The sequence below is a fragment of the Cuculus canorus genome, chromosome 19 (genome assembly GCF_017976375.1).
Source record: "Cuculus canorus isolate bCucCan1 chromosome 19, bCucCan1.pri, whole genome shotgun sequence".
NCBI lineage: Eukaryota > Metazoa > Chordata > Aves > Cuculiformes > Cuculidae > Cuculus > Cuculus canorus.
In genome coordinates, this window is record NC_071419.1 from 3,637,807 (window position 1) to 3,664,554 (window position 26,748).

At 46.2% G+C, this 26,748-nt stretch overlaps 1 protein-coding gene across 2 annotated transcripts in view; it reads right to left on the reverse strand.

The window, feature by feature from the left end:
- The window catches only part of COL5A1 (collagen type V alpha 1 chain), a 154,743-nt gene that overhangs the window by 126,262 nt on the left and 1,733 nt on the right, over window positions 1–26,748 (reverse strand). The window lies entirely within an intron of this gene.

A 26,748-nucleotide genomic window follows, 5' to 3' on the forward strand; every position in this document is an offset into this window, starting at 1 on the left:
GATTATTTCCAAAAGAAGCTCCAAAAGTCTCTGAGCTGCAAGAGTTCAGAGCTGGGTGCACTCACACGACAGTGATTGGGGTCACGAAGAGCCCAGCTGCGACCCAGCAGCAGCATCACGCTTTAATCCCAACCTGGGAAACCAAGCCAAGGTCAGGGTCTCCCCAGGAGAGAGCTGAGCCTCCACGCTGACAGAGCTCCTCGCAGGACACCGTGCTGGGTGTCTACTGCCACACAGAAAAAACACTAAGGGAAGACAAGCCAACCACACGGACCCTTCCATCTTTACCAGCTTTTGCTTCTTTACATATTTTTCCAAGATTCTTAGTGCCAAATAAACACTCAATTATTTCCTATGGAGGAACAAACTCTGACCAGCAAGACAGAGCAAAATGTGCAGGGAGAAGGATGCCCATTTAATTGCATTTGGGGTTTCTCACAACCCAGCCAGCTGCACAGAGGTTGAAAGGGATGTCTTGGCTTATACTAGGAATTAAATACGCTCCTGTGCAGAGATCCATAAGAGACAGCCAAACACAGATGAGAATTAAAAGCTGCTTCACTCAGTGATGTGTTTTTATGGAGCCTGGTGCCTTCAGGTCATGCTTGTGGGAATTCAACAATTTCTATTCCTTATCTAAATACTCTCCACCACTGATGACTTCCTAGCTGCAGCCCTTGGATAGCCAACGAAACCTAAATGGTAGAGGCTAAGACAAAATATAGCCAAAAATTATGAATATATAACTCCAGTTGCCATTGCTCAAACATCCTTTGGATGGACACAACGCAGCCTCTTAAACTCTTCACTGTCCCAAAATTATTTATCCAGACAAAAAGCTAAGGCATTTTAAGAAGGGGAATTGAAGAATCTGAACAGAATTGAAGATAGAAAAGTTCGTCCCCCAGGTAGGGGCATAGTACAGCAAAAAAAGCTCAGCTACAAAAGGCGTCAGATACTCATCTGGTGCACATCAGCTCCTTCCCATAGCTGCAGCAGAGCTGGGTCACTTCACACTGTTCTAGATAGGCGAATATTTCACCAATGACTCATGTCATCCCCTTATGGGGCTTTTTTAAAAGCCCAAATAGTCCTAACTGTGAACAAAGGAAACCATTATGCAGAGTCAGATTCAAAAGATCGTATGCATAATCCCAAAAGGGAAAGAACAGAAACCCAGAACTGATACTGGAGCAGCTCTGCAAGACTACATTAAACTCAAAGCATCAAATAATCCTTGTTCCGCTGAGCGTAAATCTTTTTTTCTTGTTAAAAAATAATCAATCATTTGGGTTTCTAACAAAGCGGTGGTGTTAGCAGCAAACGGCAAGCAAAGAGCAGGCTTTTCCTTGGCAGAATGTAATTAAACCACGCACAAAAAATCCCTGCTGCAAATGCCATGCAAAACTTAAAGACGCAAGGCACAGAAAACAGGCAAACGGTTTGGACTTTGAGAAAAATTCCAGACCTCAAAGCAGATATCCTGTTCATTTTTAAGAGCTAAGGATATCAGATTCTTCCCTGGTAAGGGAAGGAAAAATACTGGAGTACAGGGCTGGCTCTACACACATGGGGATTGCTTGGGAAAGGAATAAGGGTGGTGAAGGGTCAGAGAGAAGGACAGGCTTTCTTCTGACAGCAGAGCAGCTCTGGCTGGGCAATTCCTGCCCTGTGCCAGCGTGGGAGCCAGGGCACGTCTATCCCCAGGCCAGGGAGCAGCAAAGTGATGCATCTGTCACTAGGAAGGCAAGGGCAGCCTGCTGGTGCGTGCCAGGAGCGTGTGGAGGAGAGCACCCACAGCCCCTGCCGAGGAGCTGCTGACCCCCATTCTGCAAATCCTGGGGGGAGGGGAGGGGGAAGCAACAAATAAAACCCAGATCACAGAAAAAAAAGAGTGGGATCCCCAAAAGGGCAGGTACGAAGGTGCAAAGGGATCCACAGCATCGCTTTCCCTACTCATAGGGCATCCCTGCAAGGATCCATGGGATTTGGAAAGGGTTTCACCAGTTGTTCCCAAGAAGAGGGACACAGCTCAACTTCAACCCCCCTCTCCACGGAAGCAAACCATCACGTTGGCTCCAGAGAAAAGCACAAAGCCTTTTAAGGCAGAGCATAAGTCAAGCCCTGCCAAACCCTCAGCCAACGCCAGTGCTCAGTGCAACTGTTCAGTGTCCGAGAAGTTTTTATGGGCCCATCTTGACAGCAGGGTCAAAAGAATTAGGTGAATCACTGGCTTCACAGTCACTGTCCTTGCCTCTGCTCACACGCCCAGGCTGCAGCAGGGATGCCTCACATACCACCCTGCCCACAGCCCCACTACTCAGGATCGAGGGAGCTTCCCAATCCCCACTAGTTGGAGCGAGTATTTCTGGGTCACTGTGACATTTTGGGAAGTTTTCCAGCAGAAGTTTGATTACTGGCAGGAGTCTTGCCCTTTAAACAACAACTAAGGGCGAATAGAGTCTACAACTTTTCAGAGTTATTAAAATTACAAACCCACACGCTCAGCAGATCTGCAAAAGGAAACGGTGACGGAGGGTGACTCCATCTTCTGAATGATTACCCGAGAGGTCTTAAACAGAGCTCAGTTTTAGGAGCAGTTTCTGAAAGCCAGCCATAAAGGGATGCAAGTTATGTGCAAATGAACAGGCACTCTCCTCTCCTTCCCTCCTGCCCAAAGCCTCTGGTTCTTTTACTCAAAAACTCCAATTTCTCTCCTCGCTAAGGCCCTCGGTTGCCTCAGCCCCGAGGCAGCACGTGGAGCTGTACCAGCAAGAGCACACGTACGCAGAGCGGAGCGCTTCATGGACCGCGGACACGACAACATCGCTCAGGGCTCTCCAAGTCATACTCCATTTCACACAGTCAAAGCAACTCACCCAAACCATAGATTTCATTCGGGCTAACAACAGTTTTAAGCAAAACAGTAGTAGGAACAATTTCTTTACTGAAAGAGCAGTGAAGCACTGGCAGAAGCCACATAGGTGGAACCTCCACCTATGGAGGCGTTCAATAAAAGAGCAGATGTGGCACTTGAGAATACGGTTTAGCACACACGGTGGGGTTGGGCTGATGGTCGGACTGGATGAGCTTAGAGGTCTTTTCCAATCATAATGATTCTACAATGAGTTATCAGTATTTTCTGGCCAGGCCATACGGGATATACCCTTCCCAGTGCCCCTCTAATGCCCTGAGACTCACACCCTAAACCGCTTGCAGCCAACACCAGCTTCTCACTCTCTCCAGCAGGTGCATTTGAAGGAGTAAACGGAAAGTTCAACCCTTTGTCTTTGCTCTGAGGAGTGCTATGTGGTTCCAGACGATCTGGCACTTGGACAACATTTGCATTTTTCAAGTACTTTGTAATGATCAACCACTTAATGCTCTTTACAAGATTTAATTAGGGCCTGATCTTGCAGCACATTAAAGACAACAGAAGTTTTGCAACCAGTTTTCATAGGGTGCAGAATAATTACTCCTGCAAGGAAAAAAAAAAGAGGCTGGTCTGCTCATCTCCCAGACAGGGGGCAATAATACATGAAGACCTGACATAACAGTCACTTGGTCAGAGCAAGCATTGAGCTGCCAGGGCCACCCTCTGCTCCTAGATGCCGCAGCACATCACAGAGGGCACTTTTTTTTGCCTCCTCCTTTTGGTATCCAAAGCATCGAATCCAGAACAAGAAGGGTATCTCCCCCTTTGATAAAACCTGAGAGGATGGAGATCAAGGCAGTAGCCTCCTCTGCATGACACCTCTCTCAAAACCTTCCAAAAGTCCTTCTAGGAAGAACAACCAAAATTCAAACAACCAAACTGTGGTTTTCCTGAAAAGCAGTACTTCGCAGCCCCTGTGGGTCATTTATATGCGGGTGACCATCTCACTGCATCCCAGAGATGTCAGTGAGTACCTAAAGACATCGGACAGGAGTTCCATCAGGCAGACTAGAGCCATTATATACAGACAGACACACGGTCATGCTCTACACCCAGAAAGCCCCAACCCACCCACAGTGGATGCTTACAAGCACCCAGCAGCCTAACACGCACATCGGGACAGTTTGGGAACAGAATGAGCAATGGTCAGGGCTTTTTCTCCTCCTCTAATGCTAGTGGCTGGAAGCACAGCTGAACGCACCGGCGTGCAGAGAAGCAGCCTACATCCAGACAGGATGCCCGATGCCACGTTTCTTCTTGGTGTTTCAGGATTAAGGGAAAAAAAGGCTGATTGGGCTACTTTCTACATCAAATCCTGTGCCAAGGGAAATGGGACCACCCTCACCCCTGTAGCGCAAAGTATTGTGTACCCTTCTCAGCACCTTCCAGCAGTATTGAGGGAAAACAGGAGATGCTGGAAAAGGACCATTAGGGCAGGCTGTCCAGCAACCATGGCCACAAGGACACACATGTCCAACCAGGACACAAGGGATGAGGCACAGAGAGACAAACAGCATCTTCTCTCAGCTAAAGCAATACAGCCTGGAAAGAGCAGCCCAAATGGACAAGCTTTGGGAGAACATTAGCCTATCTGGAATAACACCCTTTCCCCAGCCTTCCCATAGCCATGCCCAGGCCTTTAATTTCTGTTGTCATAATGCAAATGGAATGTCCAACCACAAGCTTAATTAAACACATTAACACAAGCACCTGCATAATTGCAATCACCTCTACAATAAACATTGCGGCTAGAGTCAGGCTGGCAATCAGCATCCTGTGGTTGGCACATCACATCAGCTGCTAAAAAGGGAACAAAACCACAGTGGGGTTTCCTGCAGGGCACTATCCCACATCCTGGTACAGGTAGCCCAGCTGGGATGCTTCCAGGATACAGGCATTTAGGAGACTCATTTTCATGCATTGTGGGGTTTTAGTTACCCAGGAAAATAATGGGACCAAGCATAAGTTATTTTCATTTTATTTCATTGGATGATTTTAAAGAAATCCCAAGACTGAATTATTTCCAGCACTCCTGGATGCTTGAATATTTCAACACAGAAAAAGAAATGGAAACCAAATTCTTCAACTCAGATGTTTAAATCAACGCACTCATAGCATTTCCTTTATCCATATCTTATTTTCTTTCAAAAAAATGCAGCAGGAAGGCAAATTTCAAATTGATATCTGCTCGACTTGATGAAAGGTGGTGGTTTTGAAGCTTGTTTCCCAAAGTTTTCTCAGGAACATTAGTTCCTCAGAGCTGATCTAGCTCACATCTTCACAATGCAGGTGCTGCTTGAAGGAAAGAACAGCAGGAGCAAGAGGCAGGACTGAATTAACCACCCTCAGCCAAGAGTTTCAACGGTTCTCAAACACCATAAAGCCACTAAAGAGCTGTGATGCCCTCAAGGGAAGTCTGCAAGTAAGTGGTGAATTTCTCTCTCCTTAAGTAAACCAGTTCCTAATGATTTTCTCAGTTCTAATCCCTATTTATTCAACAGATCTTACCCCAAGCAGGTGTTTAAATGGATTTCTTTGGATTTCTTTGTTGTTCACTATGAATGAACATTCATAGTGAATGAACGTTTTACTTTAGGCCAATCGAAGGGGTTTTTATGGACAAGCTGGAGTTATATATAATGTGGTGATGTCCAAAAATAAGGAAGGGGCTTATTCAAATACAACACTCCAGTTCCCACTCCTAATTTCCAGTCCCATCATAAATCCAACAGGAGTACCTGGTGCATTTCCCTACTGCCCCAAATAAGAAATGGCACTTGGGAGGTTCTGCATTAAAAGCAGAGCATCCTGCCCCGAGGGTGGAAGGGGGTTTATCACCATTAATCAAGCACATCAAGTGCCATTAGGGTAACATCAAGAAAGTCCTGTTCAGCCTTGACTGACCTCTGTGATCTCTGACCCTCGAGCATTAGGGGAGAAAGCAGATCCAGCGACCCCCTCATATACTCAGAGAAGCATCTGCATTACAAATAGCTATCAGGAGCCAAAGAGGAGCTAATTACCAGCCCCCTGCACCATCCTACCTGTGATAGGAGACAAACCCTCCCAGAGGCAGCAAAGCCACCACCCACCACCAGAAACTACCTCTCCTACTGTTCCAGAAGCCAATTTAAAGGAGAAAAGACATTTTTCCTCATCACGTACCAATATTCCTATAAGATCACGGCTTCAACCCCTTGCAACCACAGCTGCCACTATGGAGTTTTGCAGCAGTAACCAAATTACAGAGGGGCGAGAACTGATTTTAGAAAATCTGAGTCACAGCTGCCTGATTGCCACCACCTCCCTTCCATTACACTGGTGCCCATGTGATTTGTATATTGGCTATTCTTGGAACTATCTGCTGCTCTTCATAGCCGAGGTGTCATTTCAGGTCTTCTATTATAGAGGAAGGAGAATTCAACCCCAAAGATAGCATGTGAATTGAAATATGCTACTAATAAAAGCTAACCAGAAATATCCAAGATACCCATCCAAAAAGCTTTCCCAGGACTCAAACGAACACTAGCCCAGACAAATATTTACATAATTATTCACATGAGTTTGTTTTAAATAAAGAGTCTTTTATTATTATTACTTTGGCATCAGCCATGTAATTAGGGGCCACTGACAGTCATAAAAATCACAGTGAGTTCTCTTAGCAGCACTAACAAGAAGTGGTGCTTGAGTGATGGGCAGCCTCAGAGTTGTTCCCTGCCCTCCTGCTTCCCTGGAGACATCAGGAAAAGGACTATGTCGCTGGAGACAAGAGGATGGAGGAGGGATGGCTTCTGCTTCTGGCTGACTGCATACTGGGGCAATAGAAAATTGATGGGCAAAGGATAAGAGGACTCCTGGACAACAGTGTCCACTCATGTCTGGTTCTGTCTCCAGTGCCAGCATTGTGCTATGACTTGTTGGTCAATTCTATGCCTCTCTGCTTGATACGTTAGCTTTTGGGACTAGCCTTTCTCTGACTGCGTGCAAACAATCCGGCAGGGGAATTCAATTCTGAAGTCCTACTGCAGCACAAACATGATACAGGTTGAGGTAATCCACTTGGCATAGAAAGAGATGAAAACACACACCAAGGTACGTATGGCAGTCTTTACTAATACTACAAATGCAAAAGACTCAATTTTAAGGTGAGATTTCCATTATTGTGGCAAAGTGGAAGATAAGAAAAAACACTCCTGGCTTGCAGTAGGAAACAAATGAGATTTTGTTTGGAGGCACTTCTGTGCACGTTTCCAGATCAAACCACTGGAGAGCCAAGGCTCCCTGCACAGTCTCCTCTCACCAACCCCATTCTTGAAATAGCCTCTTTCTGCTGCTGGAAAGGAGCCAAAGTGGTGACACCACCTTCAGCCCTTCAGGTTCCTCCAGGGACCTTGCTTCAACAGCAGAGGTGGGAAAGCTGGTTACAGCACACACAAGAGCAACAGATCTGCTGGTCTGCAGCCCATCTCCAGACAAGGCACTCTTCCTTTTGGTTTGGTTCTTTTTTCTTCCCCGCCCCAGCTGTGCTTTGTGCAGGAGATGTAAAGGCCACCAAACCAGGTCCTTCAGGACTTCTCTACTTGGCCCCTTTTCCCTATGGCCTGGCTTAGGCACTCGTTTCTCAAAGTCACCAATCTGAGCCACTAGTCAAGTTCAGTGCCTAAACCTCTGTGCTCCTGAGCCTTTGGTAACAGCCTTCCATTGACTGACTTGTTTCAACAAAGCTCTGCACGTGCAGCCTCCAAGCCTCGCCACTGCTTCAGCTGCTGGTGCCTAAATACCTTCCGATTTTGTCAAATCTTCTAAAAGAGATGACAAGACATAGCATTTCCCTCACAGCCTTGCTGGGAAGGACCAGTGCCCATGCTTGTTCCTGGGCACCACCCTCACTATGCACATAGAGCTCAGAGGTCTGATTGTCCACCTCACCCCCACACCATGTCACCTGCTGATACCTAGCAATGGATGGCTGAAGTACATAATCACTTGCTGAATATCTTTTTCCTTCTCTTTTCTCAGCTTTATTGTGCTCCTGAGGTCTTTCCAGCTGGGATTCAAGTTACTGAAAGTAAGACAATCCATCAGAGGATGAATGAGAAAGAATAGAAATGAAGCTTTCTAAGGCCATAAAGCTAAGCTACATGAGCAAGAAAAATTTCTCACTCCTCCTCTATCGATCTTTCCACCTCCAGGTCATGTGTAAAGAGAGGAAAAAGAAACTGCTGCCTTTGGAAGCTGCTGCCTTCACAATAAGGAGGCAGGACTGAGACCCAGTGCTTCATCATCAGTTGCTTGGTCAAACACAAGGTCTGTGCAAGATGTTCCTGAGGAGCCCGATGGAAAGGTGAGCCCCTATATTTGCATTTGCAGGGGGAACCTGAATCACTGAGAATCCATTTAACTCAAGTAAAAAAGCAATTAGCATTCCCTCCTAGTAAAAAGGCAGATCATAAGTACCAGGTAATCTTCCTGTGAACCAGTCTCAGAGCACCAATAACATATGAAAACATATTTCCCTCCGGGATCCTTTTCCAGCTAACGCAACTGAAGATTTCTTTGCACAATATTCAGTGAATGTGGTGACCAGTGTTGCAGCTCCTTCTCTAAGTAAGGAAAGAGCTCCGTATTTCAGATGCTCTATCTCCAGGACACCTTTTCTACGGCTGTAAACAGAAATAACCCAAACCAACCTTGCTCTGCCTCACAGCATCTGGGAGAGCTCATTTCCAGTCTCAAACTTATTTTCAGTTGCCTGTAACTGGTTCATAGCCTGAGCTCTTAATCATACTTGGAGGTTTAAAGAGCTCCATCACAACTTTGATCAGTCAGGCCTGTAATATTTGCAGACTGCTCTAATGATGCTTTCCATATCCTAATATATATATATATACTCCAAATACTTTCAGGAAATTATACTTCTGGCTTCTTAACTGCAAGCAACTAACTTAGGTGACACAGAAAAAGGAGCTTGGCAGACAGATGAGGTGCTTGGCACGGCTGTGGGGTGAGCAGCACTGTGGGGGAAGACAGCCAGACCCTGGCAGCAGCAGGATGCCGAGCCCTTCGAACCACCATCGCCTGCCTCTGACAGGCAGCTGGGTAAATTCTCATTCCCAGGCAGGAAAAAAATAAATAAAAGCACCAAACAAACAGGGTAAAGGGTGGCACGTGCATGCTTTTGGCAAAGGGAACCAATGGGATTAACGTCCTTCTTTCATACTTGTGCAGAGCAACTTGGCCAACCCTTTGCACATTCAGCAGCAATTCCTGCCTTTTCAGTCGTGGTCAGTGGGAGGAGAGGGAAGCCCAGCAAGATATTGTCCCCTTCCAATGTAAGTTCCTCCCCCTTCCCAGGTCATCATTGAACTTGTTCTTCAGATTATAGTTCATGCAGCAGAAACCCAAGAGCATACATTTAGGGGTATCATGAGTATAAACAATAAAGAAGGAAGACACATAGGGGCTCTGGGCGTGAAGAGCGATGATTCGTTCAGATCTGAGCCATTTCAGAGCTCTACCAGGGGGTCAGATACAACAGCAAGATGAAACAAAGCATTGGTGCAGCTTTATGAAAGGATCAAAGATGGAAAAAAAAACCTGAGTCTCACTGCCAGCAGTAGTGAAATGCAATTTTAATCCCAAATACAGACTCTTCCTCCTGTTTCAGACTAAAAACCAGAAAACAAAGAGATGCTGAAAGATCTATTTCACTGCAGGACCACTCTCCTGATGTCCCCCAGCATAAAATCGTGCCAAATTTAAAACCGGTGAAATGCAGAAGAATAACACCTTGATATACCAGCCACTAGAAGCTGGACCTCTGGGTGTTTGTTTTTGTTAACTGAAAAAAACAGCTTTCCAACAGACAACTGAATTCTCTACAGGGAAACATCTAAACTCCAGTTTAGCAGAGCTGAGGTTTCCTGCAGAAGCCTCGTATAGTTCTATGCTCCCCACCACTCTCCCAAACCCTGTTCCCACTGAGGAATAGTGCATCACTTTGCTTTCCAAACAATCCCAATATGTTTAGTAGCAATTTACTTAGTATGGTGAGGTGATAAGGCTGGCAAAATCTTTCCCCAAGGGATGGGTAATCAACAAATAAATTGTTTAAGAACACAGCACAACAAGCATTCATTTACATGACATTGAGAAATGCAATCACAGCATATAGGGAACAAGGAGCAAGATCTAACACAGCAACCCTGGGCACCTCCAGCAGCTAAATCAGTGCCCCAAGCTCCAAGGGGAGCGACTCAGCTCCTGCACTAAGCTGTGCAGCCCTTGAAAAGCCATTTGGCTTCAACTGATTGACCCACCGTAGCCAGACTCAATGCAGATTGATATTGATACGTACTCTACCTATATATCTTAGCTACAGCACAAGGAGAAGACATCTCTCACCCTCTCAAAGAACGTAGAAATGCAGCGGGTAAAAAACACAGATGAGCAAAAAGCAGCCCAAAAATCAATACTCTGACATATTAACCACTTTTAAACTGCTCTCTCTGTAACACAGGACATTTACCTTGACATTATCCCCTTCATTTGTCTTAAAGGCTCACAACATTTCTTGTTAAATTTATTTTCTTGCTTTATCATAGCAGGGTAATGCGAGCCGCCTTGAGCAAGGTCACAGGAGTCAGCGTGAAACGAAGAGACAGTCCATCTGCAGCTCTGAACATTAGACCATACTGACTTGACTAGCCAATAAACTTCCCCTTAATCAAGTTAAACATTAAGTGTTAATTAACCGAGTGCTTTATAAGCCTTAAACTGGATTCTTCTGCCACGGCTATTCAGTCTCAAACACATCCCAACCTTCCCCCTCAAGCCCACACACGAGAACCTGCCTCAACACCCAAGCCATTCCGCAGAGCCTCCACAACGATGTCAGTCATCCTGTGAGGATGAGGACTAACGTTCTCTATTGCCCTTTAACAGTTTAACAGGACCCATTTTGAGCAGACAAGCTCATGGAGAGTGTGAGCAGGTTCCTGTCCTACAAAAAGGATCTGTTGGACACCTGCACCTGCGTGCAGCCCAGCCAGGCAGCCCCAACCCACCCAGCACCTCACATAGACCTGCGTGGGTCAAGAAAGATCTGCTTTTCAGAGCAAAGCACACCGGAAACTACCGTGGCAAACTCACTTCTTTGTTCTTAAGGGACTTTAACTTCAGAAAACACCATGGTTAAGCAGCAGAGACGCTGATCTCCTCTGCACGCAACTAAAAGCATCATCCAGGCAAAGACACGATAAAGAGAGCGCCCTTGACAAAGAAACTGGGAGTATAAAGGTGCTCTGAAAGGACAGTTGACTCCTAGAGATGCACTTAGAAATATTGCCAACCTACACTGCATCCACGCCACGTGGCAGCACCCATCAGGAGAGCCAAGCAGCAGCACAACCAGCTGGAGAGTTGAAGGCAGAGAGAGAGAAAGAAGCAGTAACCTTGCCAGTAGATGAAGTTGCATCTGCAGAGACATTCTAGGCAAGCTGGTTGACAGGACAAGCTGCAGTACGGCTGGGGACAAAGCCTGCCAGGTGGCTGAGGGACACTTCTCCAGCTGTGCTCCAGGGCGTCTCAAAAACAGAGCTGGATATACTTTCCCAGATAAATTTGTGCCTGTGCGAAGGTCAGAGCTTTGATCAGCATCAGAAGAGCGATTTTGATTAGTGAGATATTGACGAGGCAGGAACACAGCTCCACTGTACATAACCAGAATACCACAGTAGGTCCTTATGTGGTGTAAATCAGGGTTTCAGTGGAGCAACGCTAACAGCAATGGGCAATTCAATGCAGGGAAAGATCTGTCTCCTACACAGATAAAAACCACAGTCTTCACATATGACAGTCAGAACATAAGTTACCCGGTCCTTTGTTTGGACATGATCCTTGAAAAGCAGCCAGCCAGGATGAAGGAAGACATCACTGAGTAAGAATATTTCCAATTCAATGATGACAGCAGCATTAAAATACCCACAGAGGCAAATAGGAGGGAGCCACACACAGAGCTGCCAGCTTTAAGCAAAAGCCAGACGGAAGGATAATCCGAGCTACAAGTGTGCAGCCCCATCCCAGGGGAGCCTCGCGGCGCAGGAGGAGGAAATATTTGGGAAAGTTTGGAGTCTTGCGATTAAAGTTCTTTCCAATTTAATCCAAATAGAGGAGACGCTCGTGAGCCAGCCCGGCTGGGTATGCACAGGTAGAAAGGGAGCCGAAAAGCTTTTCAAAACCTACTGCAGTTATAAGAAGGGTCAAGGGGAGAGAAAAATACAAGCAGGATCAAGTCTAATTAAAGAAGCAAAATAAATGACAGCTAGAAAAAGGCAGGGGCTATTTTCATACAGAGCGAAGGGTCGCTGCCACGTATTTGCAGAGCCCCAACACCCAGAACGCAGGGAGAAAAGAGGTCCTTTGTGAGAGGGATGGGGAAGCATGGGAACGCTGGAGCCCTGGGGTAGCTCAGCGGCATTACTGTACTTAGCACAAAAGAGAGAAACAATAGGGGGCAAAAGGAGACAGGGCTGTTTATTTTTCCGGGTTTGGTAGGCAATGGAGGGCTCAGTGTTGGGAGAGACACTGGAAATAGTGGCCACTGAGGAAAAGAGATTATCAGGCCCAGATAACAGCGAGGTTAAAAATGGCAGAAGCCTAAATTAGGTATAGTTAGAAATTCTCTGGTGACAGCTATTTCCCTAAGGTAACCGGCAATCTGCTTAAATAATTGTGACAAGGTAGAGTTTGAGAAATGCAAAGGATTATTAAAAGGAATTATCCAGAAAAGCCCTTCCACGAACATGCTCTCTCTTTATAAGAGGTGAAATGCAGAGTAGAAACAAATCCCTTCAAACTACATCCAGCAGTTGTTGTTTCTAAAGCTCAGGCTGAAGTCTCTCAGCTCTGCTTCCAACTTGGGGCCCGCGTGAAATGGCAAACAACTCCCTGGAGCTCTGCACGGTTCCCGGGGCCAGGACAGCCCCGGTGCAAACGGATCACGGGAGGGAAACGCCAATAACAGTTCTCTGTTATCAATTCTAACAGCATTGTCCTGAGACTCACCCACCACCCCAGCTTACAAAAATATCCAGAACTCTTCATTTTCTTCATTCAGAGAGCTGTTAAGCTGAAATTCAGTCCTTCATTGCCCCAACGGACACCCACAGCCAGCGTCCATCCCTGGAGCTTTGCCAGCATCTGACCAGAGCAACTTCTCTACAACCCTGTCCAACTTGAGTACTTCTACAATTCCTGTCCCAAAAGAGCCAGAGAATCCAAGAAACATTTGCAAATAAGATCCAACTGCATCCTCTTGCAGACAGGGGGGCAAATCACAGGGAGAGGAACAGCAAGGTGCCTCCCAGACAAGCTGCTGCATTCACACCATGCCCAGCAGAGAGGAAACCCAAAACAATGGTAGTCTTCACTCACCAAGCCATTCTTTCCCCAGGAGACATCCCTCCCTATCGAGCCAAATCAAGCTTTCTCCATGATATCAAATAAAGACCGGTCATCCTGCTGCAAAATCCAGGTCTTGATGCTGTTTGGAGTCACAGCGTAGTAACTGCATTTCAAGTCCCAAAGGCTGTTCTCGCTATGGAGCGTGAAGCTTCACCTCACACTGGTGAAACCGAGACAAAAATCACTCTGTCACTTCAGTTCAGGTCTGGTAGCAATTAATCCCGTTGAATTTGATATTTGAGATAAATGGAATAGGGAACACGCTCCTACCATCTGGAAAAGCACATGCTGACACATCTAATCATTTGTGCATCCACTCATGAAGGTGTGTAAGTAATGCTTGGTATTTTTACATATAGAGAGAGAAGGTAAATGACACATCAAGGCATCAATTCATGCAGACAAGTCCAGCAGCCCAGCACCACTCCATCATACAGATGAGCAAAAGGCACGTTAAGTACTGGAAGCAGCCAAATGAGGTAAGAAAATATTTGGGAAACTGGAGATGAGGCAAGTGCCAAGAAGAGTTATCAGCATATTCCAAGTAGACAGTCTCCTATATTCCACAGCATGCTTGATATTCTCTCCATCACTAAACCAAGCAGTACACAAAGTACTTTGTTTTAGAGTATACACAATAGCTTAAAATTAATTTGTGTACATTTATATGCCCTCAAAATTACTCAAAGGGAGGACAGACTTTTCATAGCTACACAAAAACAAATTTTGTCCTTACAAAAGTGCAGAGGTCACTTACAGTATGTTCCTCTTCCCTTCATTAACATGCTAAAATCTTCTCCAGAGCAAGAAGTCATTGACTTTGATGTTAAGACAGACATCCTAGAAAATACAACTTCAGCTACCCACAAGATTCAAACCCCTGAGAGTTATGAAAGGATTCTGCCCTTTTCCAGTGCTCCTGGCTCCTCATGTCCTTCTGCCCATTCTAATGCATGCTGAGAACTTCCAGTTGCAAGTCCACAGCTACCTGAATACATAATAGATTAAAACAACTTCATATTAAACAAGATGTGCCAGATTCACCACTGTGTCAATTCACAGCAGCCATAAACCCAGATTAAGAGTTGTCAAGCTCTGTGGCACGAACCAGGAGTGGAACACTAACCAGAACCAGACAGCCCATACGAAACATTCCACCGAGGCTGGGTCTGCAGGTCACACATCAAATCTTCCTTGTTCCAGCCCTGCACTCCTGCCTCTAGGCTCAATTGTGTTCTTTCTGCAAACATCTAAAATAATTCTACTACAGCCCATTGTACAAAAGAAAAAGGCTTCTGCTTTTCACATCCCAGCCTTGGTGGAACATTAGTCCCTCCAGCAGCAACTGCTTCCTCTCCAAGAGGAACTGACACCTTGCCTTACAGAGCAGCTCCAGCTCCACATCCACCCCCTTCCCCTGCTCCGAGAAGCTTTACACGTGTCAAGACACTTCGGAGTGCAGTAACGTCGCACTGCTCAGCACCGCAGGATGCTCTCAGCCCAGTGAGCTTCCTCCCTGCCAAGTACGCCACTTCCTTTCAAACTGCTGATCCAGTGCCTGGCAGATTTCCAGGGCCATGGATGAGGACTGGTTACTGCACCTCTCAAGTTCTGATTATTATTTCTCACCAGGCTTTACTTCCTAGAAGAATTTTCCACATGCCTTGTTTAATCCTGTGTCGACTGACATGACACAGGCATTACCTGCCGGCATTAACACTCCTTCCACTATCATTCATCACTCACAAAAAGGGAAAGGAAAGCATTGAAACAGATCTATTCCCCTTAACGCATTTTCGGGGGGCCACATCTGCAGCTTTTGGTCCTCAGCATACAAGAATTCATTTCAGTTTCACAGAAGCTCCCCATCATCTCCTGCATCTATGGAGAATTTCCTATAAAACACTGTGGGGCTGAGAATTTTGCCATCATGGGAAAAATAATCAACTTGACCCCACAAGTCACAAAATGGGTATATCAGGACTGGTGAAGGGTGTGAAGCACAAGTTTTATGAGGAACAGTTGTAGGAACTGGGGTGGTTTGGCTTGGAGAAGAGGCAGCTAAGGGCAGAACTCACTGAAAGGAGACTGTAAGTGAGGTGGATGCTCCCGAGTAACAAGTGATTGGACAAGAGGATATGGCCTCAAGTTATGCCAGGGGAGGTTTAGATTGGATATTTGAAAACGAACTTTTCACCAAAAGAGTGGTGAAGCATTGGCAGAGGCTGCTCGGGGCAGTGGTACAGTCCCTCACCTCTGGAGGTGTTAAAAGCAACACACAGACACGGCACTTCATGACATGGTTTAGTAAGCACAGTGGTGTTGGTCTGACAGTTGGACTGGATTATCTTAGAGTTCTTTTCCAACCTCAATGATTGCATGACCCAAATCCCACCCAGGTTCCTTAGAGGCCACATGAGCTAAAGCAAAGATGCAGCACATTTCACTCCCAGAGAAGCAGATGTTTCAGCTTCGTCCATAGAAAGTTTAGTCCCAGGCCACAAACTGGCCAATCCTGCTCAGATTCAGCTCTTTTCAGGCTTGCAGAAATCATGCTCATTTTAGCAGTGTGGTTGTTCATTATTTGGGATGTTTGTCCCCAAGGCAAGGAGGGCCCCGGTTTGTCTGGCCAAGGCTTTGGAAAAGGGAGCCGCAGGAAGGGAAGCATGCTGGGTTACTCGGTTACTCTAAATGTACAGAACATCTTTAGCTGATGTTCTGACTCTGAATGTTTCAGAGCATCACTAAGTTCATTGGTGTGAATTTTTAAGACCCTTCAAATAAGGAACCCAAAATTCTTTACAGACAATTCCACACCCCAAACAAGCTCCAGCTTTTGTTCTGGTTCATATTTCATAGGAAAATCTTAGTCATTTTGTGTTAGCCTGGCCTATTCTCCATTGCCACAAGCAAACACATTGCATTTTCCTAGGCTGAATCCCAACCAGGACTGTAAATGCTCCATAAAGTGCCAAAAACTGCAGGCCTGGGGGCACAGAAGGCAGCAAGTCAAAAGCGGTGGCAGAGAAGAGACGAAGGGTGGGTTTGTGACTTGGCTCCGACGATGCTGTACAACTTCACTGCCTGAATTTCCAAGGTCAACAGGAGTCAGGTCCCACGCCTGCATCCACCCACAGCTCCACATGGACCACTCTTGCAACCCAGAAGCGAAAAACCCCATCTCTGCCCAGCCATGGGGGCACTGGCCAAGGCAAAAAGGGTCAGACCAAAAATCCTGGCCCGTGCACGGGGATGATTTTTCCCCTCATTGCACAGGAATCCCCCCTAAGCAGGGCCCACAGCTGCATTTGGAGGCCGGGTACAAAGCGCTACATCCAACATCCTTAAGTCATTGCTGTCTGTCAAAGACTGCAAAGTTGTTCAGCTGTGCTTTCCCATTTAAGGGGTAAAGGGTTGATGCTGTCTAGCACTTAGCTCTGCTCACAGAGACCATCTCAGACTCCAAGTGGAAATGCGACTGTGGTTGGAAAAAAGAGAGATGGAGACACACTGTGGAGAACTTAACCCTCTGTGCTGGCTCTGGCAAAAGGGTTAAGCATGCTTGCTGCCTCTTCTATACATAGTCTCGAAAGACAATAACCACCAGCACATAAAGGCTCCGCTGCTTCCTGATATAGCTCTCTAATTACAGAGCACTGAGAAAATCCATGCTTCCAGAGCAGATACGGCCCTCATTGTTTTTCTGGTTTGCATCCTGCAGGGAATCGGGACTGAAGCTTAAAAAAAAAAAAGAAGCCAGAGGCAGTTATGAGCACTGGGATCCGTTTGCTCCTCCTCCCAGTCCCAGCTCCTGAGGTCAGCAGGGAAAGCATCCAACAGTTGCAGAAAGACAGACTGTTTCAATTTAAACATTCGAGAAAGGCAGAGTGAGGGACTTTCTCCCAAAGCGTACAAGACGTGATAATACGTCTCTCGCGATCCCTGCAAACCCTTGCGAGAGAACATTCCAAGCAGTTTTCCTATATGAGGATTTGCCAGCGTGTGCCAAAGGCAGTGACCAGGAGGAAAGCTGCTTCCTCCTCCCACCCTCATACTGCTTTTGGATCACAGAAATGATGAGGGGATTCTTAGTGATCTGTCCTCCCTTGTTACAAAAGGCAGAATAACCAATGGAGTCAAGAGAAAAACAAACTTCAGCCTCATCAAGAAAAGCATCTGCAGCCACAGGGCTCCAGGCAAGCAGTCCTTATCCTTCAAGGAATCGACAGCTTTCCAGGATGAGACACTGAGCAGCCCACGGTCAGGGAGCAGATGCTGTACTCGGGGGATGGACACTCCTATCTCCTACGGGAAACCCTCCAAGCAGCACGTCCAGCCTGGCTCCTGCCCTGCAGCTTCTCAGGCATTGAGGCACACAGCAGCATGCACAGAGCAGCTCTGCCCATCCTAAGCAGAATCATTAAGGTTGGAAAAAAAACCTCTAAGATCATCACGTCCAACCATCAACACAACACCATGTCCCAAAGCATCACATCTACACTTGATTTGAACCCCTCCAAGGATGGTAACTCCATCACTGCCCTGGGCAGCCTGTGCCAGTGCTTCACCACTCTTTTAGTATTTTCCCCTAATATCCAATCTAACCCACCCCAGCACAACTTGAGGCCACGTCTTATGCTACCAGCAACTACAGCCCACCTGTCAGCAGTCAAACACACCTATCCATCTTACCGGCCTGCAGAAAGCTTCAGCTTCTATACAATATCAACACAAGGGTTATACACCCAGCGTTTCAGTGGCCTAACCAGGCACAGCCCATCCATGTGTGAGCTACAAGCCACTGACACCTGCCTTACTACACCCTGGGGTCAGCATCACACTATTGCATCATTAGCAAAACAGCCTGCCTTCCCAGTCATTTGATATCAAATGGAATATGTGCTGAATTTCCAGCCTCGGATCACCGCTCTTCTGCCAAACTCATTTGAAAGTTGTTTATGGAAGTGGTCTTGCACTAGGTGTGCAAGAAAATGGTTGGCTTAATTTTCTCCTGAAGGTGTATTTTGACGTGGGAGGATAAATCAAGATTCTGAAGTGCTAGCTATTTGTTGGAGGAATATCTGTTTTGCACAGGAGAAATGATTTCAGAACAGAAAAATCCAATGGCTAGAAATCAAAAATGTAAATATCCCTATGCACAGTCTCTCAGGATTCATATTCTGCCAAAATACCTCAGCAGTACTAGACAATACGCAGGAGTGTCTGCCACACCATCATCTCTAACACTGTGGATGCGTTCTTTCCAGGATGGTGAAAAGCAATGCCAATAACCAAGGGAGGGTGTTTCAGCCATGTGAAAAGGGAAACCCACGGGTACAGGAGTCTATGACTCAAGGAAACTCTATGCCATTAAAAACCTCCAAACCAGCTTCTGTCTTCTGGCCACCACTGCTGTTTTACTGAAGTTGCCCCAGTAGCATCAATCTGGCCAACTCCCCATCCTATCCCACTCATCACATGGCATTAATCCATCCAAAGTTCACCACTCCCATTTCCACACGTGCAACCCACGAGCCACGTTTCTATTTTCAGCGCTCTGCCAGTGCGGTTAACGAAGCTGCCTGGGGCTTCTCAAACGAAGCTTTGGGGCTGGATATTAAAAAAAGGCTCAATTTACAACTGGGCATTTACTAGGGTAGGTCCACACTTACCTCCAGATCCATGCTTACTTCCAGACACCCTCCAGACTCACATATTCCACTGTCCCACTCTGAGATTGTGGCTTCTTCCCTCAGGATGGTGCAGGACCGAGCCAGAATCCATCGTTCAAAGGGCACGCACTTTCTCACCAGCTTTTCAAGAGACTCCATCCCATGAGAGCACCTTCACAACACCAACCCTTACTCTGAGTGTTAGAAGAAAGCAGCCTCAGCTAAGTAAAAGGAATCTCTACATTGATTTGGAGGCCTTTTCTGTGCACCACAAGGTATACAAAGATAAGAACAAGAGCTCGCTAACTACAAGTTTTGCCAAACGGCAGCAGTGAGCCCTGTGCTTCCAGAATATTACCCCAATTTTCCATACACAGCCCACATCAGCTGCTGCCTTCAGAGCCCTGAAAACCACCATTGGCAAACCCCAGCTCCCACCACTTCTAGGTGGTTGAGCATTTCAGCAGATCTCCGCCGAGATTTGCTCCTGTAACTCCCTGAAAGCACAGTGAAACAGAGCTGTTTGGCACCAGCTGAAACACCTGGCTTGGAATCTCCCTTTTCTTTCCATTTCTTCTGAGCAGAGTGACATTTGTATTCACAGTGACTCATCTCCTTGACCTTTCTATTCACTTTTAATAGTGCAAGCTGGAAATAAGGGCATACAAACAATGCATTTGTTATTCAGCTGATGAACCGCAGCTCTCAGACCAAATCTCTACCCCACAAGAGAACACAGAGCGGATCTCATTCCAGCACATCTAGAATGAGCGTCCTCCAAATACCACACAAACCCACTGCTTAATTCATATTTGAGGGGTGTAAAATCACCGTGTAAAACGCTGCAGGAGTACAAGAGATCCTGGGAAACTGGCAGTGTCATCTTCAGGAATTCAGCTGCAATGAATTCTTACTTAAGTATTGTCTTGGAAACAAAAAAGGGGGTGGAGGGAGGAACAGCAGAGGAAGAGGCCAGCAAGGCGCTCCATGAGGATACATGAGCTCAGCCAGAGCACGGAGCTTTCCTGTATATCCACACAAAAAATAGAAACTCCAGCTGACATGCAAATGAAACTCTAAATCTGGCTTCTAAAATTGCCGGACAGTCCCTGCAAGTGGGGGACTCCAGTGGACTCCTTACTGACCTTTCTTCTCTAGGAGTTCCCCTCCCCATCAGCTTCTCACAGCCTTTCCGGCAGAGCTGTAGACTTTGCAACTTACAGCAGTAAAGAGGAGAAAGGCAAGGAGAGAAAATGGCTTTAAATAGTTTGCTTAAAGCTAAGCTAAGAAAAAAAAAAAACTTACTATTTTATTTATTCTGAAAGAATTAGCATCTCCTCGGCTGCAGATGCACAGCCTGATGCAGGGGGAGATGGCAGACAGGGTCATCCCAAGCTGACAGGAAGTTTAGCTGCATTTAAGCTAAGCAGAACATCCAGGTCTTCAGCAAGTTGCAGATTCCCAAGGATCAAAGGTCTTCCAAACATGCACCTATCCACATTAGGATAACAGGGTGCCTAGCTCCTTTGGGAGACACCCAGACACTGCTCAGACCACTGGAAAAGTCACCTCTGAGCACAGCAAGACTAAGGTTTGCCCTTCTGCAGTGACCCCAGAGCAGCGGGGCTGAGCACCGCCAGGAGCAGAGCATCGGGCACGGGAGACTTTGAGAAATCAAACCCAATGCACAGGGATGGATGCGCTTAGCCCAGAGCTGCTGGGCTTGTGGCAGAGCACAAAACCCACTGGTAACACATTCGGCAACCAAATACACCAGAAAGATTTCCTTACATGAAGAAAAGATGAACATCACCACCCCAAAGCCAGCGGAAAGACAGACTGACATCAGCTTACTGACCCGTTCTTGCTTACAGCACAGGCTTGGCATGCAGAGCCCCTCAAGGATATCCAGCACCTTCCAGATATTCCAGAAAGCTTCTTCCCAGTAAACTGAAGCATGTGTATGGCTGCCTAACATCTTCTGCCTGCTTTGGACTTCAGTTATGGATTTAATGCTTCCAGGGGTTCCGAGAGCAGGCATGTGGTCTGCACTGTGCCCCATCATATAATATGTCAGGAATCTGTCCGAATCTAGACAAAAATCCAAATAGCTTTCTGGATTTGCAATGTAAGGCACTGGTGTTGATGGACAGGAAGAACAGCAGCCCAAAGAGAAGAATTTTTCCAGCAGAAAACTCCAACATAACCTGAGGCACAGGGATGAAAAGAAACTTAGAACGCTTCAGTGCTTGAATACGTGTCTTGTTGGCATTTCAGTCTTAAATTTGTGTTAAAGCAACACACCTCAGCACCAGCTTCCACACAGGGAGATGGAATCAGGCCTCAGGGTATGGGAAGCAGAGGGACTTGCCTAAGGGCTGGGAGAGGGTCTTGCAGCAGAACGAGTACTGATGTAGCTCATATTCCACTCATTCAATCCCCAAAACCTATCCTTTTCCTCTCCAGCTCATTACACAACCCTAAAGAAAAGCTCCAGCATTGTAAGTACATTAATCCCATTTTCCTAGTTTCAAAAAATGACATCTCTCAAGATCGTGAAAGCTTCCAGATGATGTTAAAAATTCTGTTGGCTTCTGGAGAGAGCCCAGACTCAGAGCAACCACCCTCAAAAATGCCTTTTGTGTAGCTCCTTCATTTATTTATTTTAGAACTAAAGATTTTCCAGACACGTCCACAGAGAAACCACAGCATCATTTGGATGGTTCACTCAGTGCTAGGCTTCATTTCAAGAGCCTTGAAACTTGCCAACAGTAACCCAGTGGCTAATTATACCATGTCACCAACCTAAGTTTTTTCCATATAACACTAGATTTTAACAAAATTTTTCCATTCTTTCATGTTTAAACTTTTTTTTTTTTCTGGTTTGGGTCATTCTCCCCATACTGGGTTTTTCTTTATTTGTTTCAAAGGTTTATTTTATTTTAAAAACCTGCCAGCTTGCAAACTCCATACAAGTAAGACAAGCTCCAATATAAGCAAGTATGAATAAAAGCTTTGATACACAGTAAGGCCAGGCTGCAACTGGAACAGACAGACCCAGGAACCAATCTCAAGCAAGCCAAGAGTGCAAAGGAAAGGGAATGCACTGCCTAGATTAACAGCTAAAGGTGAAAGTAACAGGCAATTCCAAGAGGCAGAAAAAACAAACGCTTAATGGTCTGAAGATTGCATTCAGCTTGCCTTTATCAAAGATTTGCACCCACAGCCAAAGAGTGAAACTGCTAGCTCAGGACACCACTGCACCGCACTGATGCTCAGCCAAACTCAGCACTGAAGCTGTTTCCCAATACAGATGCAAAGCACTCTGCCTTCTCCAGGAGGCACAAGGCAGCACCCACCTGGAAGGGTTTCCCTTCCAAAAAAAATCTCCCCAAGACTCCCCAGAAAGGCAGCACCCCAGGAGCAGGAAATGAAAACCTACCAGCCTTTTCCGACGGCTACTCCTGACAGCTCAGTACAGCACTGCTCTCCAAAAGGGGTCCCAACCAGAGAGAAACAGAAAATAAGGGCCAAAAGAGGCACTGAGCAGTCCCGATACAGAAAAACAACAGAGCACAGAGAAGTCTCCACAATCCCAGCAGAACCAGAGCTTGGAAGGAAGCGTGGGAGGGGTGGTGGCTTTGGTTGCATCAACTCTCCTTTGTGGCTCCTCCACCACATCAGCCAATTCCCCCCTTCATGGAGACAGTGTCTCCCAATGCAATGCCAGTACCAGGTCCTGCTGCTTACACCAGACTTGCCATAAATCCAGGATCGATGGTTGCGTTCCACATTAAACAGAAGCAGAAAGTCAAGGACCTACACAGGTAGCAAAGGGAAACCAGGTGAGATCATCCAACTCAACCTCCAGAAGCAACAAACTCGTGTGTACATCCCTTGGTGGCAACACTGACTTTTACTGTGGGACACATCCTGAGCATCTTAAATTTGATCCGTTTCCAGCAGATGACTGTTTAAGGCCACAGCATCCCCAAAATATCAGCAGTACCAATATCAGTGACCTACAGCAGAGTAGGGGCTCTCCTAAACACAAGTAAAAGCCTACACTGGATAAAACCACCCAAAGTGGAAGAAGCCTTCTTCCACATGAATGAAGTCCGAGATGTTTCGTTGTGGTTCATTCCTGGTTTATTGCCCAGACGATTCTACTCATTTTAAGCAGCAGTTTCCATTTAGCAAAATCAAAGTACTGAAAAGTGATAATGGTGTTTTCAAAAGAACCCAAATAATGGTTTAAAACTTTCTCTGCAAAATAATTCATTTTATAGAATGATATCTGCTTCCTGAGGATAAAGCTCCTGCTAAACAAAGCAGGCAAGAGCGTACACGGGCGAGCGTGTACATAAAGAGATGAAGTGCCAAATTTATGCTGGTAACACAGAAGGGATTTTCCCCATTTTAGGGGCTGCTGCCCTTCAAGGTCACTTCACACGACAGCAGAGCACAAGCTCCAAATGCAAGTGCTCTTCTCAAATCTCTCTGGACTCACACACCTCCGCCCTGCACAGACCAGTCTTTACTATCTAATGCAAAGAGCAAAAGTTCTTAACTCAACCCATTGGAAGTCCTTTAAGGTCAAACAGCCCCTCCCGAGACACACACTAAGTGAACAAAGTCCTGGACCCATCTCTGCACTTGCAGTGTTTGCTGCCATCCAACAACCCAGGGGCTCAGCTCCCGGCTCTTCCATGGTCCCACCATTCTCCAGATGTAACCACAGGCAACCATGCAAACACAAACAGCAAACCCATGAATCACCATGGCAATGCCTCATTTGAGCACTTTTATACCCTACTTACAGCATCTGACCTGTCCCCTCTTCTCCTTATTGCCCCGCGTAGGTTTGCTGGGTGACAAAGCCCCTAATCCTCGATCTGCTTGTGCAGAACCATTCACAGCAGTATTGCTCTGTGCAGTGCTTCCAAGTAGGCGGCTTTTGTGTTCACAGAGAGTGATTGGCCATCCATCCTCCACCTGCACCACAACTCAGCCCCAGCGCTGAGACAGGGACAGCACAGGGAACACATCCAAGAATCAGGACATAAGAAAAGTAATTGTTAAAAAAAAACACCCAATTGCCAATTTGCTTTACCTCTACAGAAAACATAAGAAAACTCAGACTGAAGAGCAGGTTCCTGGAAAGTACTCTCAGATTTATTTCTGAAGTCCAACTCAGATTACCCAAAACACATCTATAACAGTTACTCCACACAAATGCTTCTGCATTAGTGGCATATGCCAGCACAGCGCCTTCTGCTTCTCAGCATCTGCTGCCACTTTACCTCAGCTTAAGGAGTACATCTGTAATTCAAAGCAGTTGTGAGAACACATAACCAAAGCCTATGCCCTAAAATCAGGCTGCAGGACAGATGGGGAAACTGAGTCACCAAAGGAGAGGTGAACAGCCAGGATCAGACTGCACCTTTAGCATTAGAATGGTTGGACTCGATGATCCAGTGGGTCCTCTCCAACCTGGTGATTCTATGATTAGAAGGCAAGCAACCAGGCACATGCTACCAGGGGTGATAGAACATCTACCTGCTATTAAGAGTTTGGCTCTTTGGAACAGTGGCAGTGACTTGCATGCTGCAGCTCCAAGGAGAAGTTATTTCAGAAATAAAACTGTTACACTGAACACCACGCAGCGCAGCAGCTGGCAGCACACATGCAGAGGAACATCACTCAAATGAACTTCTCTTGGGACCTCCCCCTTGGGTTTGCCCAGTTAAATACAGCTTCTTTCTCCCCCCACACACACTCCTATTGCAGCAGTGGTGGGAGAGCTCAGAGCCGGAGCCACGTTACCGAGTCACACCCCAAACGACTGTAATAAATATTAGTGCAACACCTGCAAGGCTTGACCTGACTGCAAGTTAGCATGAGACAGACACTGATTAGTTATATTTAGTCTACGTGGCAAGAGGAATGAGTCTGGAAAGTTCATCTCCAACAAGAAAAGGTAAAGGGCAGGGACAGTACCCATTTAAAATAAAGATGCACATCCACTTTACAGCCCCTCTGTATTTGTTCTCAGACACGTGGAGTTATCTAAAGCAGAGTGACACCAAGACAGCTTTGTTTATTGGATTACCCTTGCTCTTTTAAAGAGTTTTTTGTGAGTATGCAGGATTAGAGACCCAAACTTGCAACAGCAGCGGGCAATCCATGCTGTTATCCCTCTTTGTACACCAGTGATAAGCAACTCTCGAGCGGGTTTTGCCTTGGAGCTACCCCTAAATACCAGAGATGCAATGGGATTTCTCCCATCCCCAAACAAATTAGTGCCCAGGCAGTACCTATGATGCTTTGGACTGAAGATCCAACATTCCTGTTGGCTTTGGTGGGCGCTGGCAGAACCAGCGCATCGACTGCGAGGCTGAAACCGGGTCCTGCGTCCAGCGCTCTAGGAAGACGAGCGCAGGAGCAGCCTTCAAAAGCCACCTCGAAGGGAATGGTCAGCAAAAAGATTTCCTTTTAACCCCAGTTTACATGGAAGAATAATACATTACCTCAACTGAATGCCTCCTCTGGACAAGGCATGCCCAACAGCTGGGTGCTTTTAAATTACAAAGCTCTCTTCCAATCTGGCACTCCATCGACAGCACCATCCAGATTTTTCACTGGAAATCAGATCTGCCATCCACTCCAGAGTTAGTGTCACATTTCTTCTTGTAAAACAATATCAACACTTTTAACTGGCTGGATAAAGATTATTATTTTTCTAGCTTATTCTAGATAGTTGGGGAAGAGCCAAGAAGAGAAGCAGCAGATGGGAACAGGATACTTCATCATTTCCAGCATTTTTATTTCTTTTAAAGGGCACGCCATGTATTCTTATTACACTTTTCTTCACCACTAAAGGAAACTGCTGCTTCCAAAAATTTTCACCCAGAAACCCGATTCGATTTCATAGGGATTTGTAAACCAGAGACAGATTCCAACTTTGTCTGTGGGTTAGATTTTTGTGTGACATCATCTGTTAAAATATGGGAAAATCTGAGCTGGAAGGGCAGTGCTCAGAGCAGTTCAGTCCACGTCGCCTTTGACACTGCAATTTCTCTATTTTTCTAGAAACCCTCTCTGAAAGAAGTCTACCCCCTTTTCTTTGGAGCCACCTGATGGATCCACTTCTTAAGTTTATGGAGAGGGGCAAAGCTGCTCTGTACAAAGAAGCCAAATAAAATGAAACTGAAACAGAAACAATCTGAGCTAAAATAAAACCAAAGAGAGCTTAGAAAGATTAAAAGAGAGTTACATAGATGAATAGTCAATGCCATCAGCAGTGCCAGTCTGACTCCTCCCTCATCCAAATTATCTGATGTCCTATTAGGAGGCTCATTAGGACAACTCAAAGCCTTTCGCTGCCTTTCATTACTTGGAGCTGCACACTGGCCCTACCAAAGCCCTCCAGCCACCCACTGCAGTATCAGCTCCAGGCAGCCCACAGCTCCTCCAGCTGCGGCCACAGCTGGACCCAGAAGTCTTAGAAAAGCTCCTAGGGAGCCTTAGAAGGAGCTAGGTCTTAGGCTGAAGCTGTCTGAAGGATCTACACGGACAAGGCAAAGCGTCCAAGGATGCTCTGAAACCATTAACATACAAGAAAAAGGAAAACTTGGTCATTTTTTCTTTGATATAGTAGAGATTGGGGAGTAATTC